An 18,346-nucleotide genomic window follows, 5' to 3' on the forward strand; every position below is an offset into this window, starting at 1 on the left:
GAATCAGGAAGCCAGTGACAGTCTAGGTGTTGCCTTGTGAAAGACAAGATCCAGTTTCTGGACTCTGGAGTCTAGGATGAGTATAATGTGCTGTCAGATGAGACTTTCTACTGCCCAGTCCCAGTGACAGGTCACAAGGTAGAAGCCAAAAAGGAGGCAAGCAGCACATTCTAACCATCATCAGAAGGGACCCCATGTCAACAACTGCTCAGCTGCAGAGAAGCGGCTTCCCCAGCCTTACTGTCTCCAGTCCAGGGCTCCAGTGGTCCACACACACCTCGCTGGCACCGACATTTCCCTGCACTCTCCACTTCCTACAAAAAGTATCCACACGGCCCTGGCAGCCTTTTTCCAACTAGAGGTACATGGGGTTTTTTTGTTTTGTTTTGTTTTGTTTTGTTTTGTTTTGTTTTGTTTTGTTTTGTTTTGTTTTGTTTTGTTTTGTTTTGTTTTTCTGCACGTGGAATGTTCTGGAAGCTCTAAGAGCAGGTTTTAGCCTAGGATGACCAGGATTAGTAGACAAAAAGAGAAGCCCTTTTCCTCCTCCTTCTCTTCTTCCTCCTCCTCCTCTTCTTCTTCTTTTGGAAATACTGCCTTACATTTTCACCTGCTGTTTCCCTGAAATGTCTTTTCCAAATCTGAAAAGTCACCTAATACACTTAGAAAAAAATCCTAAAATTAATTAAAGTAAAACTGGCTAAACTGTAATAACACATACCCCTAAGTCTCACTGACATAAAATCACACTATCTTACAACATGGATTCTCTTTCAGCCCCATGAGAGCTGGGTTTCTTTACTTGGGAACCTCATCCTTGTAATGATGCCAGTGTCCTATATTGAGGCTCCCCAGTGTCTTTACCCAGCTTCCATACTGCAGAAAGAAAAATGGATGAGGCTTTTGAGCACCCTGTCTTGGAAGCTGGTGGCATCTATGCAAATCCTTAGCCAGAACTTGTCATATAGTTGCAATGGAACTTCAAAAGATACTGGGAACTGCCAGGAAGCATGGACACATTTTGTACCCACAAACCCCTGTGTTACCACCACTGCTCTCTCAAGCTCAACTCAGAAGTGCCTCTTCCATGAAGATGTACCCAGTAATTCCTGCCTCTTCCAAGAAGAATGAATTACTATGCTGTTTGAGCGTTCACAGTGCATTAATAAGAACTCTAGAGCCTGTGAGTCAAATGACCCTTTCACAAGGGTCACGTATCAGATATTAATACCACAATCCATAACAGTAGCAAAATGACTATTATGAAGTATCAACAAAATTAATTTTATAGTTAGGATCAGCACAACTTGAGGAATAGTATTAAAAAGTTGCAGCATTAGGAAACTTGAGAACCACTGTCCTAGCGTTTTCAGAAGGCCATGTAATTTTGCTCTCACACTATCATGTCACTTCCTCCGAAAGAAAAAATAGTAATAATGCTTTTTTCTTCTGTTTCTCCCATATTATTAATAGGGAAGTAGGGCTGGGTTAGATTTAATAAATTTTAAGTGAAAAAAAATGATCTTTTGCATTTAACTTTGACCTTTTGTTTCCCACCCTCCCTAGTTACTGGAGCATAATGGACGCCTACACAACGCTGTCTTTTACTCTTTGATGCAAAAATGCTCCCTTGGCTGCATTTCTCCTTCTGGGAATGGCAAGAAAGCAAAGCCAGGGGAAGCGTTGATAAGAGTACAGCAGCAGTACAGCAGTACAGCAGGCCTTGGATGCCCAAGCCAGGTCAGGAATCAACGCTGCCCCTCCAGGCAGCAACCCACTCTCCAAGCTGGCCGCACTTCCGCCCCTCGCCACCAAGAGCACAGTGTGCTGTGCTCCAAGCCCTTAGGGCAGCTGGCATTTCCAAGTCTACAGTCCAAGACTTTGTAAGAAGAGCTGAGCTGAGCCCAGCTGAGCTGAACTGATCCTCAGATGTCGAGGATAAATGAAGGGAAAGGAGCTATCTCAGTTCGGGGGGCGGGGGGGGGGGGGAGGGGGCTCTGAGAAAAGGAAAAATGTAAGCTTCCTAAAATTCACTACTCTTGCCATATGCTGTGACTTTCCCATTCATACCAGCAACTGCGGGAGACTCGGCTTCTGATTATAACATCAGGAAATTAACGAAGAGTTTATAAATAAGCTCTGAGTCAGAGCACAGTCTTCAGGAATGTTCCCCAAGCCTTCTGGGAACTGTCGCTCCCAACAAGCCCTCACTCTCTAGGACAGTTCCTCTCAAAGGCCCTTACTACCTTCTCGAAACTCGGTTGCTTCTGACTGCAAATTCTCTGTTTTCGGACTGAGGACTCTCCACGACTTCTGGCTTCTACCAAAACCCCAAATGGACTGTGGTTGGACAAGAACAGAGAGAACTTAAGGCAGAATGGTGTTTTTCCTTTCGCTTCCTGTTACTGTCCTAAAGTACTATGACAAAAGTCAGGGGACTAAAGGTTGATTTTAGCTCACAATTCTATATTTGCCAGGAAGTCAAGGCAAGCACATGGAGCAGCTGGTCACGTCATCTAACTTATCACAATCATGACAGCCATCTCTTCCCATAAACGACCTGATCTAGACAATTCCTGCCTGAGACCTTCTTCTCAAGTATTCTAGATTATGTCTAATTGGCGACCAAAAATTAACGACATTGTGCTATTTTGGCCTCTTACCCAAAATATGGTAATACAGGCCCACCCATGGGTATGTGGGCTTTTGACTATATAAGCAATTTGAGTCACCCATTTTTAGTATACCAACAGCATTCTTCTAGTCCAGCTTACCCCAGTCCTGCAGAGTGTGTACCAATATCCAGGAGGAGTAATTTTCCTGTCACAGTGCCGTTCAGGACCTGACACCAGATGATCCCAAAATGTCCAAACTCTGTAGCTTCTCTGGGCATCTGGTCAACCTTATATTAGGATGCAGTGACCAGAGACATCCCTGAGGGGAAATAGGGGGGTCTGGTCCTGATGCATAGCCAGAGCATTTACCCATATGTAAGGGCAAGTTTATATAACTTTTAGGATGCAGTGAAAACTGAAAAGGTAGAAATTGCCTAAAGATGAATTAAAATCCCAAGGCAGGAATGGTAGAAAGTACTTCTTGGTATGGGGTTCCATGTGACTGCCGCCCTAAATCTGGCCTTCACTATGGGCTGCTTATATAGGTAGTCCTAAGCACTAAAGGGAAACTCTGGGAATTTCAGGAAAGGTACCTCAAAGCACAGGCTCTCTAAATACAAGATTGGGCCCAAGTGAAGTACTAGGTGAGAATTACAAAACAACAAAACAATTGATTCATCCACAGATCTCCAAATATCAAGGCAGTCATGATAGAAAATAGCTAAGTTGGGGGTCAGGGCCAGAGAGAGCTCTGTAATTAAAAGCATTTACCACTCTTCCAGAGGATTTGAGTTTCATTTCCACCATCCACACTGGGCAGCTTACAACCAAACATAATAACTTTATCACCAGGGGACTCTGATGTCCTCTTCTGGCCTCCACAGGCACTGCATGTACAAACTGACACACACACACATAAAAGTAAATATCTATTTGTTTATTTATTTGATTATTTGTTTGTTTTAAGAAAAGAACTAAGTACTTTATGAGGCACATGCCCAGGACAATATTACAATGGCCATCAAAATTATGTTTTTGAAATACTTATAAAATATAGATTAAATTATTGCACTATAAATTCAAGTAATTCAAATAATTCACTATTATATAAGTATGTGGGCATGGAAAACTTTGTGATTTTAAATAGCAATGTAATTTCTGTTTTAGAAATTATTAATTTAATTTTGAAATGTATGTGTATTTATGAGTGCCTGCATCAGATATGTGTGCCTTGTATATGCTTGTGCTCACAAAGGCCAAGCAAGGTTGTTGGATCCCATAGAACTGGAGTTACAGGTGGTTATAACCCAACAAGTTGGTTCTAGGAACAAAATCCAGCTCTTCTGCTGTAAATACTGCATTTATTCCCTTAGACAAAGTGATGAGATGAGAGCCATAAATACACAAATACATGGCTTGGGCTGAATCTAGGGTGTTTCTTTCTCTTTTCTGTACTTAGGCCTAGGTTTTGAAGCTTCTAGCCTTCCTACAATTCAATCTTCCAAGCTGACTGATTCAATCTAACTTCTCTGGGCTTCTGACTGAATTGCTCTGCCTGGTAACTTTGGCAACATGTTCTAATCTTCTGACTCCTTCTCATTCTCTGGCTCTTCTGTCTTGACCTCTGTCTTGCATGTTCTCTCTGTAACCTGTCTCTGTAAAACTGTCCCTGTAAAACTGCCATACATACACACTGCCCACCATATACCACACCACACAGTTTTCTCTTTTGCTGCTTTTGAGTAGCCTTTCTTCCTCTGCTGTTCTCCTGTGAGTTTGGTGTATCCTATCTCTGACTCATTCTGTTAAATCTTTCTCTGATTCATCACACTGACTGTCCCTCAATTAGATGCCACTTTCAAACATGGCTGCTTCTTTCTAAAAACTAAATTTACCTTCATTGTTAGGGATTAAGGTGTGTACTAAGGGTGTGTCTGTATTCCAGCCAGATCATACTGAAATCCAGGGCATTTCTGCATTTGGACTGGATCATATCATTGGATATGATCCCTTGCCAGATGAGCATGTTGCTGGTCTAAATTCCTCTACAGTCTGCAAGAGCAGCATGTGCTTCTAACTACAAAGCCATTTCTCCAGCTTCAAATAGCAGTAGGATTTTAACGGTGTGTAATACTGTGTGGAAATCTTAAAAATGACACTATCATTGTTAAATGCCTGTGACTCATATTATTCAGAAAATATGAATTTTATCAGCAAAACAGAATTCTTTAGGTTTTAGTGAAATATATTGTTATATAAGAAGTTAACACTTCTTTATCTGTATAGATTCTAGAATTTTTTATTTTAAGCTTTATAAGACATGTACTCTGCTCTATTCAGTGTGTTCTTTCATTTTTAATCAATAGAAGAAAGACCTAGAAATGACCTTTTTAAAGCCACAAATTCACAATTGTCCTGCCTCAGCTTTCTCCGGACTAGAATTATGGATATGTACCACCATACCCAGGTTCATCACAATGTTCTGAGTTCTTTATAAGCCAGTTTACCCAATGTGAACCTGCCCCCTTCTGTTCCTTGAACAAGGTGCCTTGTCATTGATGTAGATATGAATGCTAATGCCATGAAATTCATTGAGAATCTACAGGGAAGGTGTTTAGAACCAGTACAGCCACCATATTCATTGAGAATCTACAGGGAAGCTGTTTAGGACCAGTGCAGCAGAGCAAAAAGTTACATGGGCCCAGGTATGGAGAAAATACAGATTGTCCCCTCCCCTAATATCTCTACCTCCAGCCCTATTCAGAATGAGTTTTGCCAACTGGAGATTCCTGTCTCTACTGGCTTATGCAACCTCTATTGGATTTTTCACAGTACAAACATTTGCATCCCCTGATGCACAACAGCAAAAAGAGATAAATAAGGGGCACAGAACGATCTTTAAAGGAGACCAAAATATTAACTTCTCTAGACACAACTAAAGTGATGGATTAAATAGAGGGGAATTAAGCAGGACAGACTGTTCTAGGAGACCACCAAGTGGTTTGACTGTTCTTTACTTAATCTTCATCCCAACTCCATTAGTTCTTCTGCAGCAAAGCATGAGAAAACCTGAGGCCCATCTGGTTTAGTCAGGAACTATAAAGACAAGGGGTCAGTTAGAAAAAGTCAGAGGATCCCTTGGGAATCCTTAGTAATCTTTGATTTGATTTTGTTTTGTGGATATTTTCCTTGTGCTTGCTTTGGCTGCCAGGACACTCAGAGATAGAGTGATAATTCATCACTAGTAAGTGAACAATTTACATCACTTCTCTTGTTCATTAATTTTGCATTTAGTTCCAGTGAAATTTCTCTTTATTTTTTCTTAGACCTGCTGTCTTTATATTTCCCCAATTTTTATTCTTCTCTCATATATTACATTCTGATTGCAGTTCCTCTCCTTCCCCTCCTTCTCATTTCTCCTCCCCACTTCCCCACTCTCCCTAGTTCCATTCCCACCCCCGCAACCCTCCACCTTCTAATCCTTGCCTCCCCTAGAAAAGCTCAAGCCTCCCAGGTATGTCAAACAAACACAACATAACAAGCTACAATAAGACCAGGCACATACCATCACACCAAAGCTGAACAAGGCAACCCACTATGACAAAAAGGGTCCCACAAGTAGGCAACAGAATCAAAGACAACCCCTCTTCCCACTGTTAGGAATCTCACAAGAACACCAAGCTACTCAGTCATTCATACATTCAGAAGACTTAGGTCAGACCCCTACAGGCTCCCTGGTCTCTGGAGCCCACACGAGTTCCAGTCAGTTGGTTCTGTGGGCTGTATTCTTGTGATGTTCCTGACACCTCTGGTTCCTCCAATGTTTCTTCCCCCTTCACAGGACTCCCCAGCCGGCCTAATGTTTGGTACTCTGCATTTGCTCTCACCAGTTACTGGATGGAGTCTCTCTAGTCTCTCTGACGATGATTATTCTAGGCTCCTAGACCTACTTTCTTATTTTGTGTCCTATATGAACCATCTCTAGATGTTTTTGAGGTGAGAAAGCCCTTCTTGCTCAAATGCGGCCTGGAGAGACAGAAGTTCTGAAGGCTGCTCTGCAAGACAGACTCCTCACCATGCACTGTGATCCTCCAGAGCACAAGCCATGTCATCCTGAGGAGGATAGAAAGACAAAGAATTATAGGAACATGAGGAGAAAAGTTGAGGGGACGTGTCTTATACAAGTCCTGATTTGCTTTCACTGCTGAGAAAGAGAGGAGACCTCAGACGTACTCATCAGGATGGAATGGCCTACAGATGCAAATGTTTTCCACTGTCTTCTTTTCCAAGATGGCAAATAGTGTAAATAAAGGGAACTTAGGGACAAATGATGCATTAACAAAGAGACCTCAGTCATCAGGACAGAAATTAAGCTGTGCTTACTCGGGGCTAAACTTGTGCAAAACTCTAAAATTCTACCGTTTTCTTAAACTTAACCAGTGTCCCACATGGTCTACGTTACAACTTCATTTGCAGAGCTTTTAAACCTTGCTGTAAACTATATCTCTCAACAATGTTAGAAAATAGGAGAAGTGGGTTCTTAGCCATCTTTATAGATGTAATCTGAAAATTACGAAGTCCTACATGTACCCACTGTTACAGAAAAACACACCTGTTACTCTTCCTTGGGAAGTCCACACTTGTCCTTTCTCCTTGCTTTCCCCTCCCCCCCACCCTCTTTTCAGAGTGCCTTCCTTCTGCTTTTAATAAATCCAACTTTCCTTCATATTGGCTCATTTCTTCACTGAAGCTTCAAATCCTGATTTTGCCTAGGTGAATGTCTTCGAAAAAGAACCCTTTTTGGGCAATTGCTGGTATGCTGTAGAGCTGTGTCCCATGCCAATAACATTGCTATGGGGCCTCTGGCATGTAATACGCTATTTAACATGTTTTATTGAATGAAAAGATTCAAGAATGCTTTGATGGTGGTTGAAAATGGACAGAAGCAACCTACCCTCTGCATGTGCCTCAAGTGACAGTTGGCTTTGAAATATTTTCATGATTGGTTATCACAAGATGACTCCATAAAAGTGAGATACAATTTTAACATCAGAGTTTCCAGTGTCAGCCACAAAGCCTGTACTGCAGAAGGACTGTTTGTTTCAGACATCATCTGATGCTCTCTGTTCACTCTGACTGTCAAGACAGCTCCATCAGGAGGGTCCCACTGACTCTGCTCTCAGCTGGAAACTCTTTTGTTCAAACAACCAAAACATCTAAACAAAATGCTTCAGTATTTGAGTTAACCTAAACCAAGTGATTTTTATTTGAAGATGGTGTCTTATGTAGCCTAGACTGACCCCAAATTCTCTAGGTAGCCTTTTTTTATTTCTCCTGCTTCTACCTCCCAAGAGCTGGTATTACAGGCATGAGCCAGCATGTCTGATATATGCTATGCTGGGGATCAAACCCAGACATTCCAGACAAACATTCTAACTAAGGAAATACATCTTTAGACCAAAAGAAGCCAAATTTTCTCTATGTAGAAACATTCCTAGGGAAGCTTAGAGTCAGAGCCCTGCGTGACCATGACCCTGAGCGGCCAACCATGGGAGCACTGCTTTAGTGATCTTAAGTCTACAGCTACCAAGGCCTCTAAACTGCATAGTTTCTGCAGTCTTAATGTAATAAAAATACATGAAGTTTTAGATTTGGAGTAATGCTTTTTCACCTTCCTAGATTTTAAAGCAAGTACCTATGACTACGAAAACGTTTGCTATTGTGTGAATACTCACTGTGTTCCAACAGTAGGGTATGCACCTTCTACTCAGTGGAGAACGCATGGAACTTAGAATTCAGTCCTCCTCCTGCTGAGGAGAACAGATTCCAGGACCTTATGAGGTGCTAACAGACAGTAACTGGCAGAAGCACAGAAGGGAAGAAAAATCCAGAGGGATGAACTGGTGGGGGTGGGGTGGCAAGCTCAAACAACCAGGGGACAAGAGGCTTCAGAAAGAACAGAAGCGAATACCAGGCAAGCTGTGCCCGCTGCCCGGGGGAACCGAAGTAATGCTTAAGTGTGACAACCAAGCAGTTTATGGAGCATTGTTCGGTGCAATTCTTTCCATGAAATCTGCAGTAAAACGGTGTGAGACATCTCTATCTAGAAATGAGCCCGGGTGATAACTTAGTGGGTTAAAACACTTTTCACCAAGCCTTATGGCTTGTGTTCCATCCCTAGGACTCATGAGAGAACCAACTCCCTAAAGTTATCCTCTGACCTCCATATGTATAATGGGGCCTATACACCTACATCTACACCCACACATGGCCACACTAAACAAACCAAACCAAACAAATGTGATTTTAAATTTTTCAGTGGCTCAGTGTTTAGGACTCTGCACTGTTTTTGCAGAGGACCCAAATTCAGGCCTAGCATTCATGTGAGGAGGCTCACAACTACCTGTAACTATGTCACCAGGGGCATCTGCTCAGAAACCTAAACACACATTCACACACAGATACACACATTTAAATAAACACAATATATCCTTTTGAAAAAAAGAAACACACATGAAATGTGTATGAGGAACATGAACGTTAAAACACATCCAGATTAAACGCTTGACTTCTTTCGTGACGGCTTCGGTGAGAAAACTGAACCGCCTAGACCAAGCTGGCCTCCTGGCTTGCAAGTTCCATGAGAGCCCCGTTGGCTCTCTCTGTGTTGCCGGGATGCTTTCACACTGTGGTGATGTTGGCTGAGAGTCAGAGGCTGCAGAACCTATGAAGCTTACAATGATCCCTTTCAGAGAGCTTGCCACCCCTGCTCTCAATTTCGAAAGAAAGACTTAATCAGGGGAGGGAGAAATTACTAGTACCAATCAGTACCAAGGTATTGGAGACCCTTGGACTCAGCAAAGCCCGGTTCACAGTAAATTCACTGTTTTTGCCACCCTGTTTTCCCAGCTGAACAGCAGATTAACAACCCTTCAGAGTTGTCAAACATGAAAACTATCCTTCCTTCCTTCTTTCTTTTTATTTTATTTTATTAAATTTTTTTTTATTTATTTACATTTCAAATGTTATCACCTTTCCCGGTTTCCCCTCCAGAAACCCTCTATCCCATCCTCCCTCCCCCTGTTTCTATAAGGGTGCTCACCCACCCATCCACCCACCCATTCCTTCCTTCACTCACCCCAGCATTCCCCTATGTTGGGGCATTGAACCTTCCCAGGACCAAGGGCCTCTTCTCCCATTGATGCCCAACAAGGCCATCCTCTGCTACATATGCTGCTGGAGCCATGGGTCCCTCCATGTGTACTCCTTGGTTGGTGGTTTAGTCCTGGGAACTGTGTGTGTGGGGGTCTGGTTTGTTGATATTGTTCTTCCTATGGGGCTGCAACCCCCTTCAGTTCCTTCAGTCCTTTCTCTAACTCTTCCATTGGAGACCCCTTGCTCAGTCCAATGGTTGGCTGTGAGCATCCACATCTGTATTTGTCAGGCTCTAGCAGAGTCTCTCAGGAGACAGCTATATCAGGCTCCTGTCAAGATCAAAGTATGGATGCTTCAGTCCTTTCTTTCTTTTACATAGGCCCTCACGATATATCCCAGACTGGTCTGGATTCATAATCTTCCTGTCTCAGTCTCCAGAGTGCTGAGAATACAGGAATGTTCTATCACACCTGGCCCGTGAAAAAAAATTAATATATGTTTTATAACCTTTAAATACAGGAAAATGTCAGATATCCTGATAATTGCTCAAAGTGGTGACTTTATAAATTATAGACACCATAGAATCCTCTCCTCTGTATCTACAGTTACACCCACATCTGGGTCATCTGGTCATCTGTACCTGTATAGATAAAAACCTTCCTATCAGTGTTTATTGCCTTGGTTCTAGGACCCCTGGCTAAGACCATGTGCTTGTGAATGCTTATGTCTCTTACTAGGTGGGAAAGTGGTTGTCTATATTCTAAGTTATCTCTAAGTTACTTATAATATCTAATGTCATTACATGCTATGGAAGTGAATTCATTGTTTAAGGAATAATGACAGGGAAAGTCTGTACATATCTAGTAGAGATAAGATTATTTCTTAAACATTTTATTCATCAGTATCAATATTAATGTAGCTGTCTCCATGTCTGATCCCACAGTGTCCCACTATAGGAACAATCTGGATGAGGTGTTCTCAAAGGTCGTAAAGTCTGCTTTGGATTGTCATAAGACTTTCTGGTATAGTCCCCTTTATCTTCAAAGCTCCTAGTAAGAGTTTTGTTTGAAATTTACCTGTGTGGTTACTCTCTTGATTGGTGTAGGAGAGCAATGAGGATGTTTTGCTCACATATAAACATTTTACCAGATGTAGAAAAAGAAATGTGACCAGACTGGCAAGTTGGCTTAGTGGGCAAAGGCACTTGCCACCAAGCCTGATGATCTGAGTTTATCCATGGAACCCACATGATATAAGTGACAACCAACTCTCTCAAGCTATCCAATGACATTGACACATGTACATATGCAAGTATGGGGGAAACACATACATAATTTTTATATGCAAAGGTGATACAACCACTGTAAAGATAATTTATTGCAAACAATAAATGTGAAGTCACCACTAGACTTCCCATAAGATCAAAAGCATGTTAGTCTTTCAATGAACAGAATGTTGGTAATACTTTTTATTTAACTTCAGAGTATTATTTACAGTGATATGAAAGAAAGAGTCTGCTAATAGCATTTGAAGGCAAACTCATAAATGCTATTTTTTAGATTTGTTTATGAATATGAGCACCATTTGCATGTGTGCCTGCATGACAGAAGAGGTCATCAGATGCCATTATAGATGGTTGTGAGCCACCATGTGGTTGCTGGGATTTGAACTCAGGACCTCTGAAGGAGCAGCCAATGTTCTTAACAGCTGAGCCATCTCTCAAGCTCTTCATAAATGCTTTTTAGGACAGTAAAATGTATCTCAGCACAACCACATCCACAGTCACATGAGCTTCAAAGGCACAGCTCACTGAATCCCTAGGAGTCTAATTGCCTCCAATTCCACCATGAGACAATTTTTTTAACCCACAAAGTCTTTAACGTGCTCCTGTAAAATATGATGAATCATGTGAACACATGGACAAGCCATTAATCCACCTTCTTCCAGACGACATTTAAGGGCCGATTCACTAAAGTTCTAGGAGAGCTAAAACACGTAATTATAAACACCCACACAAACATCCATTTTCTCTATTGCCCATGTGTGCCTGAAAGTTACAACAGTCTTCTTGTTGATTTCCCTGATGAAATGCATTTCAATGAGCTTCAACCAAGCAGGGGTTAAGTGTTGTGTATTGCACAACTCTATTTGAAAGCAGCCGGTGTTTTCTCAGCAATGTGAATGCCCGTCTGCCAATCCGACAATCATTGATAACTGCCATGTTTTGGTTTTCTGACTCAGAAAAAAAAAGAATAAGTTATATTTATAGATTTGTCCTGAATATTTTGATGAGTTTGCCTTTAAATCATATTCCAGGAATATTTAATAGATCTAAGGCACTGGAGGTTTTTTCAAAGCACAATAGATTTGTGACTTACCTATATTTATAATTATCAGTACTGACTCACAATTCCTAATTATCTCAAAATTATCTTTCCTTGGAAACATTCAAATGGAGCAAAAGAAAAATCATTGTTTTAAGCCTCCTCAATTATCTTTTGGAGCAATAAACAGGGTCTCGTCAATGTGGCTGCCCATCAGAATAATCTGAGAACTGTTACAGATTCAGATTCCCAAATCTGCTATAACCAACCAAACCCCAGTCTTGCAGGGCGAGGCTCTGTATTTTTATGTGTAATGGGGGCTTCGAAAAACCCTTTCACTGTCAGTGCAACTTCAGTTGGAGAACCATAAAACAAAACTAATGGCAGACCTTTATTCTGAAGGACTGACATTGTGCTATCACAAAAAAGCATTAATATGAAAGATTCACCAAAAATATAAAACTCAGAAATTAAGCTCTAATGAATAGAGACCTCTAGGAAGGAAAATATGTAAGTATATTAAAAACATAAATGATATAAACAAAACAAGAGGCATGGCGTAGTCTTGGACAGGGTGCTTTAAAGATGCAGTTCTCTCCAAATGCAATTCTAAGCTTTATTCAAAAAAATCCAGTTTTACATGCTCTTAAATAGCTAAATGTGATGACTAATTTTATGTCAACTTGACACAAGCTAGAGTCATTTTGGAAGAGGGAGTCCACCAGATTGGTCTGTAGACAAGCCTTAATTTTCTTAATTGGTGATTGATGAGGGATGACCTGTCCCATTATAGGTGATGCCACCCCTGGGCAGGTGATCCTGGGGTATATAAGGAAAGCAGGCTGATGAGCTAGAAAAATGGCTCAATGGTTAAGGGTATTTTTTTTTTTTGCTCTTGCAGAAGACTTGGGTTCCATTCCCTGCACTCACAAGGTTGCTTATGATCATCATAACAGATTCTAGGAAGAAGCCATTGTTGAAGTCCAGTTGCAGAGGCTCTAGCATTTTGGAGATGCCAGTACCATGGCATGACTACCAAAGGCAGAAGAAAGTATGGACTGGAGCTAGCCTAAGACAAGCTGCACCTGCTGGAGACGGTAGAGCCAGAGGACAGGAGCGTCTATGGAAGCCCTTTGGAGCCCAGACAGCCATGAATCCCAAAACCTCAGCTTTGAACTTCAGTTTTGCTTGGCTTTTATTGTCACTGATTTTATTCCTTCTTGGAGTAAGGATATATGAACCTTATTATTTTATTTTAGAGGAGCTCATAGTTAAGAGACTCTCTTAGTTAGGGTTTTACTGCCGTGAGCAGACACCGTGACCAAGGCAACTCTTATAAGGACATTTAATTGGGGCTGGCTTACAGGTTCAGAGGTTCAGTCAATTATCATAAAGTCAGAATCATGGCAGCATCCAAGCAGGTATGGTGCAGGAGGAGCTGAGCGTTCTACATCTTCATCTAGAGGCTGCTAGGAGGAGACTAGCTTCCAGGCAGCTAGAAGGTCTTAAAGCTCAGGTACACAGTGACACACCTATTCCAACAAGGCCACACCTACTCCAAAAGGGCCATACTCCCTAGGCTAAGTATATACAATCCATCACAGAGACTTTGGAGTTTTAAAGAGTTTTGAAATTTTATGGACATTTTGAAATTTTACAGAAAAGTTCAATATTTTATAAAAACTGAATTTCAAAGATCTGGGAATTGTAAAATTAAATAAACCCTTTCTTTGTCTTCCTTTAGCTGTGATTTTTTATCACAGCAGTAGAAGACAAACTAGAATGCACATAGATGTTCAGACTAACCGATAATTAGACAAAGGCAAATTACAAGTATGAAGTGTCACTTCATCATAAGATGGATTAAAACAGTATGGACCAGGATAGTGATGGGCTAGCCCCATGTGGCTGTATGCATCTCTATCCCCGGGGCGGTGATAGGAGAGAACAATGCAGCAGTGTAACAAGATGAGGTTCAGGTTGAGAACAGAAGTTCCCACAAGAAAGGCATATCTATGTTCAAGTCCATACCCATACCCAGGTCAATTGGCTGATCAGAATTTTGGGTCACTGACTGTGGTATGTTGGAATGTCATACATAGTATTAATCATCATGGACTACCTTTAATCGCCTTAATAGCCATTGTTGCCCACCTCTATCTCTTACCCAACAACCTTTTTGATGATCAGGTATTGAATCCTTTGGAACGGGTTATTTTAAGACACCTGTGATTTCCCCCTTTCCCAAAGCTAAGACTGTCTTTTGACAGAATCTGAGGTCATAGCTTGTATTTCTCCATTTTGCTGTAACCTACTTGACGTTCCCACCAGTGCATTTGGTAATATCTTGATTTATGATCTCCTTTTGTTCTACAACAATAGAATCTCATGTCATTATTTTTACAATGTAATGGTGTCCTTGAGGACAACCTGAATTGTTTTCCCAAGCCTTGATCACTCCTATTTGACTCAGAATAAACTATCTCTTACTCTCTTTGAAGTAAGATTTTTGCTTTATTATGGACATTGTCTTAGTTAGGGTTTCTATTGAGGTAATGAAACTCCCTGGCCAAAACGCAAGTTGGAGAGGAGTTTATTTGGATAACACTTCCATATTGCTGTTCATTACTGAAGGAAGCCAGGGCCGGAACTCAAAGAGGACTGGAGGCAGGAGCTGATGCAGAGGCCATAGAAGGGTGCTGTTTACTGGCCTGTTTCTCCTGGCTTGCTCAGCCTGCTTTCTTATAGAACCTAGGACCTCCAGCCCAGGTACAGCACCATTCACAATGGATGTGGCCCTACTCCATTGATCACTAATTGAGAAAATGCCTTACAGCTGGATCTCATGGAGGCATTTCCTCAACTGAGCCTCCTTCCTCTTTGATGACTTTTGTGTTGAGTTGAAAAAAAAACTCAGTACAACTGACCCCTTGTCAACTTGTCACACAAACATATCGCTATTAGGCAATAACCCTTCATGTCTTATTTATCCCCAAGATTAAATAACTTTAAAAGTTCCACAGACTTTACAAATTCAACCACGTTAAAATTTCAGTTTCTCTAAAACAGCCAGTCTCATTTAAAATCCAAGGTCTTTTAAAATTCAATCTCTCAACTGTGGGCTCCCATAAAATATTTTCTTACAAGAGGGAAGAATCAGGGCACACTCCAATCAAAGCAAAATCAAACTCCAATTGTCCAGTGTCTGAGATCCACTCGGGATCTTCTGAGCTCCTCCTGAGGGTTTGGGTCCCTTCTCTGGCTCTGCCTTCTGCAGAACACACACCTTTTCTTACAGCCTCTATTCCATTGCTGCTGCTGTTCCTGGTGGTCATCCTGTGGTACTGGCATCCCCAAAACTGTTGGGTTCCCTTGCTATAACTGAGCTACACTTTCACCAATAGCTTCTCATAGGTTCTCGTCCTGGTGCCATGCTTCAAATTCTCTGCATGACCCCTTCAGCTCTGGGTCTTCAACTGCCACTGAGGCTGCACCTTCACTAATGGCCTTTCCTGGCCTCTCACAGTGCCAAGCTTCAAAACCAGTAGCACCCAGGCGACTCTTAAACAATGCCAAGTTCAGCTGCCAACACGAGGTACAACTATGGCCACCTCTGGAACACAGCTTCTCTGTGATTTCAGAAAACTTTGCATAAGATTTCACCTCAGGGACGCTGGTCTCTTTTTAATCACTACTATTTTTTTTTCTCCATCTAACCAGCATCACTTTTCCTAGTAACACAAAAAGGTTTCACTTCAGTGGGGCTGGTCTCTTATTAATCATGGCTGACTCTTCAGCTCCAGCTGACCAGAAAGACAAAAATCTTGATTTAGAATAGCAAATGGTTCTGATGGAGTCTTTAAATTTCCCCTGTAATGCCACAAGTCAGGCCTCCATCTTCTGTACTGCTCCCAGCATTCTTATCTTTGAAGCTCCTCAAGAACTTCCTGTCAAGCTCTCAACAGTCAATGGTTTATCTATCCCAGAGTGGAATGTGGGAGGGGGGAGTGTTATCAGGATAGATTGTGTAAAATCTCAAAAGATCTAATAAAAATACTTTGTTATTAAAAAATGTCCTCCAGAAAACCTGAGGCCATGTCCAATTCTCTCCAGGAAAAGACCCAGATAGCCCAGCTTAGAGTTAAGTTAATAAAGGCCTATGCTCTTGCCTCTGCTTCCTTGTTTTCTATACACTGTAACATGGCCACAGTGAATGATAGGTAGGAAATTTCACCCCCCATGCTTTTTGCCAAATTATAAATAATTAATATTTGTTATAATAATAGTCAAGGCATCAAGTTTATAAACATAGGTAACAGTGGTTATGATGGCCTGAAAAGGAAAATAATAGAGCTGAGATACCACAAGAGGTGTCTAAGCTCGATGTGGAATGTCATGAAGTACCTAGAATCAAGTAAATATATATGAGCCTTATAAAGAGGTATTAAAAACCCAGCGTTGCAGAGCATGGTATTACAGGGCTGGAATCCCAGAACTTAAAAGGCTGCAGCAACAGGATTTCATGTTTGAGGCTTGGGCTATACAGCAAGACTCTGTCCAAAATATCTGTGAACAAATATCCAAAACATTGATAAAAATTAAAACCACAGTATCAAGCCTAGAAGTTAACAGAAAACAATCTACATGTGGGAATATAAAGTTCAAAACAGCTGAGATTTCTCAGCTTAATGTAGTGTGATACTTAGGGTGTCTATGGCTGTGAAGAGACATCATGATCACAGGAACTCTTAGAAAAGAAACCCATTCATTGGGGATGGCTTACAGTTCAGAGGTTTAGTCCACTATCATCATGGCAGGAAGCATGGACGTGTGTAGGCAGACCTAGTGCTGAAGAAAGAGCCTAAATTTCTACATCTGGATCAACAGACAGCAGGAAGAGAGAGTAAGCCACTAGGCCTTGCTTGACCTTCTGAAACCTCAAAGTCCATCCCCAGTGACATACTTTCTCCAACAAGGCCACACCTAATAGTGTCACTTTGAATGGGTCCTTGGGGCCATTTTCATTCAGACCACCATATGTGGGAAGCTAGAATTCTGTGGAGATATTCCACACCTGACCCTGGGATGTTTGTTTGTTTGTTTGTTTGGTGCCCCCATTACCTCTATGACTGGTGTTATTTAGCTTCTTTTGTATTTTTTACTTGGGTCACAAGATGGTAGATTTTCATATGACTTTTGAAATACCCCCTTTATTTTGAAGAATTGTTTTAGTTTCATAGCACAGGAAAGGCCATTTGGTTTTTTTTTTTTCTCTTACTTTGATTATGTAACCTTACCATACTGTGTGCTAGAGGTCAAACGAAATTCTCAAACATGTTAAAATACTCGCTCTACCATTAAGCATACCCAATTCCACGTTCTAGAAACTTCCTTTCTGAAGGCTGGTTTTCATAGTCCTGGAAAACTATGCAGGCTTCTGGGGAAGAAAAGATATCAATGGTTTTAATCACTGTAAACACTACAAAGTACAATACTAATCTAACAGGCAATATGGGCAATACTGGTATGGTTGTTATAGGTGATAACCAGCTGCTCTCTGGTTGGATGTGAGCTTCATTGGAGAGAATTCATAATTGGTATCATAAACCTAGTTAGAAGCTTATGTTTGGGGAGGTTGTAGGTACTAGCAGGAGAGCTTGCTACTACTGCTTAGCCAATCTAACTAAGCTTTAAACTGCTTCCTAAGTAATTATGTTTATACACATAGACAAATCGCTACCCTCAACCTTAACCAAAGAAGCCTCTCTTACATTGAATGGCTCTGAATGAAGAAACTTGTGGCTGCCTAAGATACTAAGAATAAGTGTTGACTGGGGACTGAGACACTGTTAGGTGCCCTGCTATGGCTCAGAGAAGAAGGGGCAGAAAGAGTTTAATAGCCAGAAGAAAGCCTGGAAAATGCCATCTTCTAGGCAGACATGGCTATTACGATCACAAGATTACACTAGCTGCTCAGAAACTGCCCAGATTCTCTGCCTCTGGTTGCTGGTCTTCTTAAACAACAGCATAAACATTAGCTTCAGAAAGTTCTCAGAGGGTATGAGAACCCCAGTTCCCTCAGCCCTTTCCTTTCCTTCCATGCTAGATTTCCCAAAGGCCCAGGGAGGGTCTCTCTCTCTGTCTCTCACTCTGTTTCTCTCTCTCTCTCCCTATCTTTCATCCCTCAGTTCGTCTATGAATAAATATATACATTATTCTTGTTCTTTTAATTCTGTAACCTCTTCAGAGCAGTTA

The sequence above is a fragment of the Mus caroli genome, unplaced genomic scaffold (genome assembly GCF_978045245.1).
Source record: "Mus caroli unplaced genomic scaffold, Mus_caroli_1 scaffold_18, whole genome shotgun sequence".
In the NCBI taxonomy this organism is placed as follows: Eukaryota; Metazoa; Chordata; class Mammalia; order Rodentia; family Muridae; genus Mus; species Mus caroli.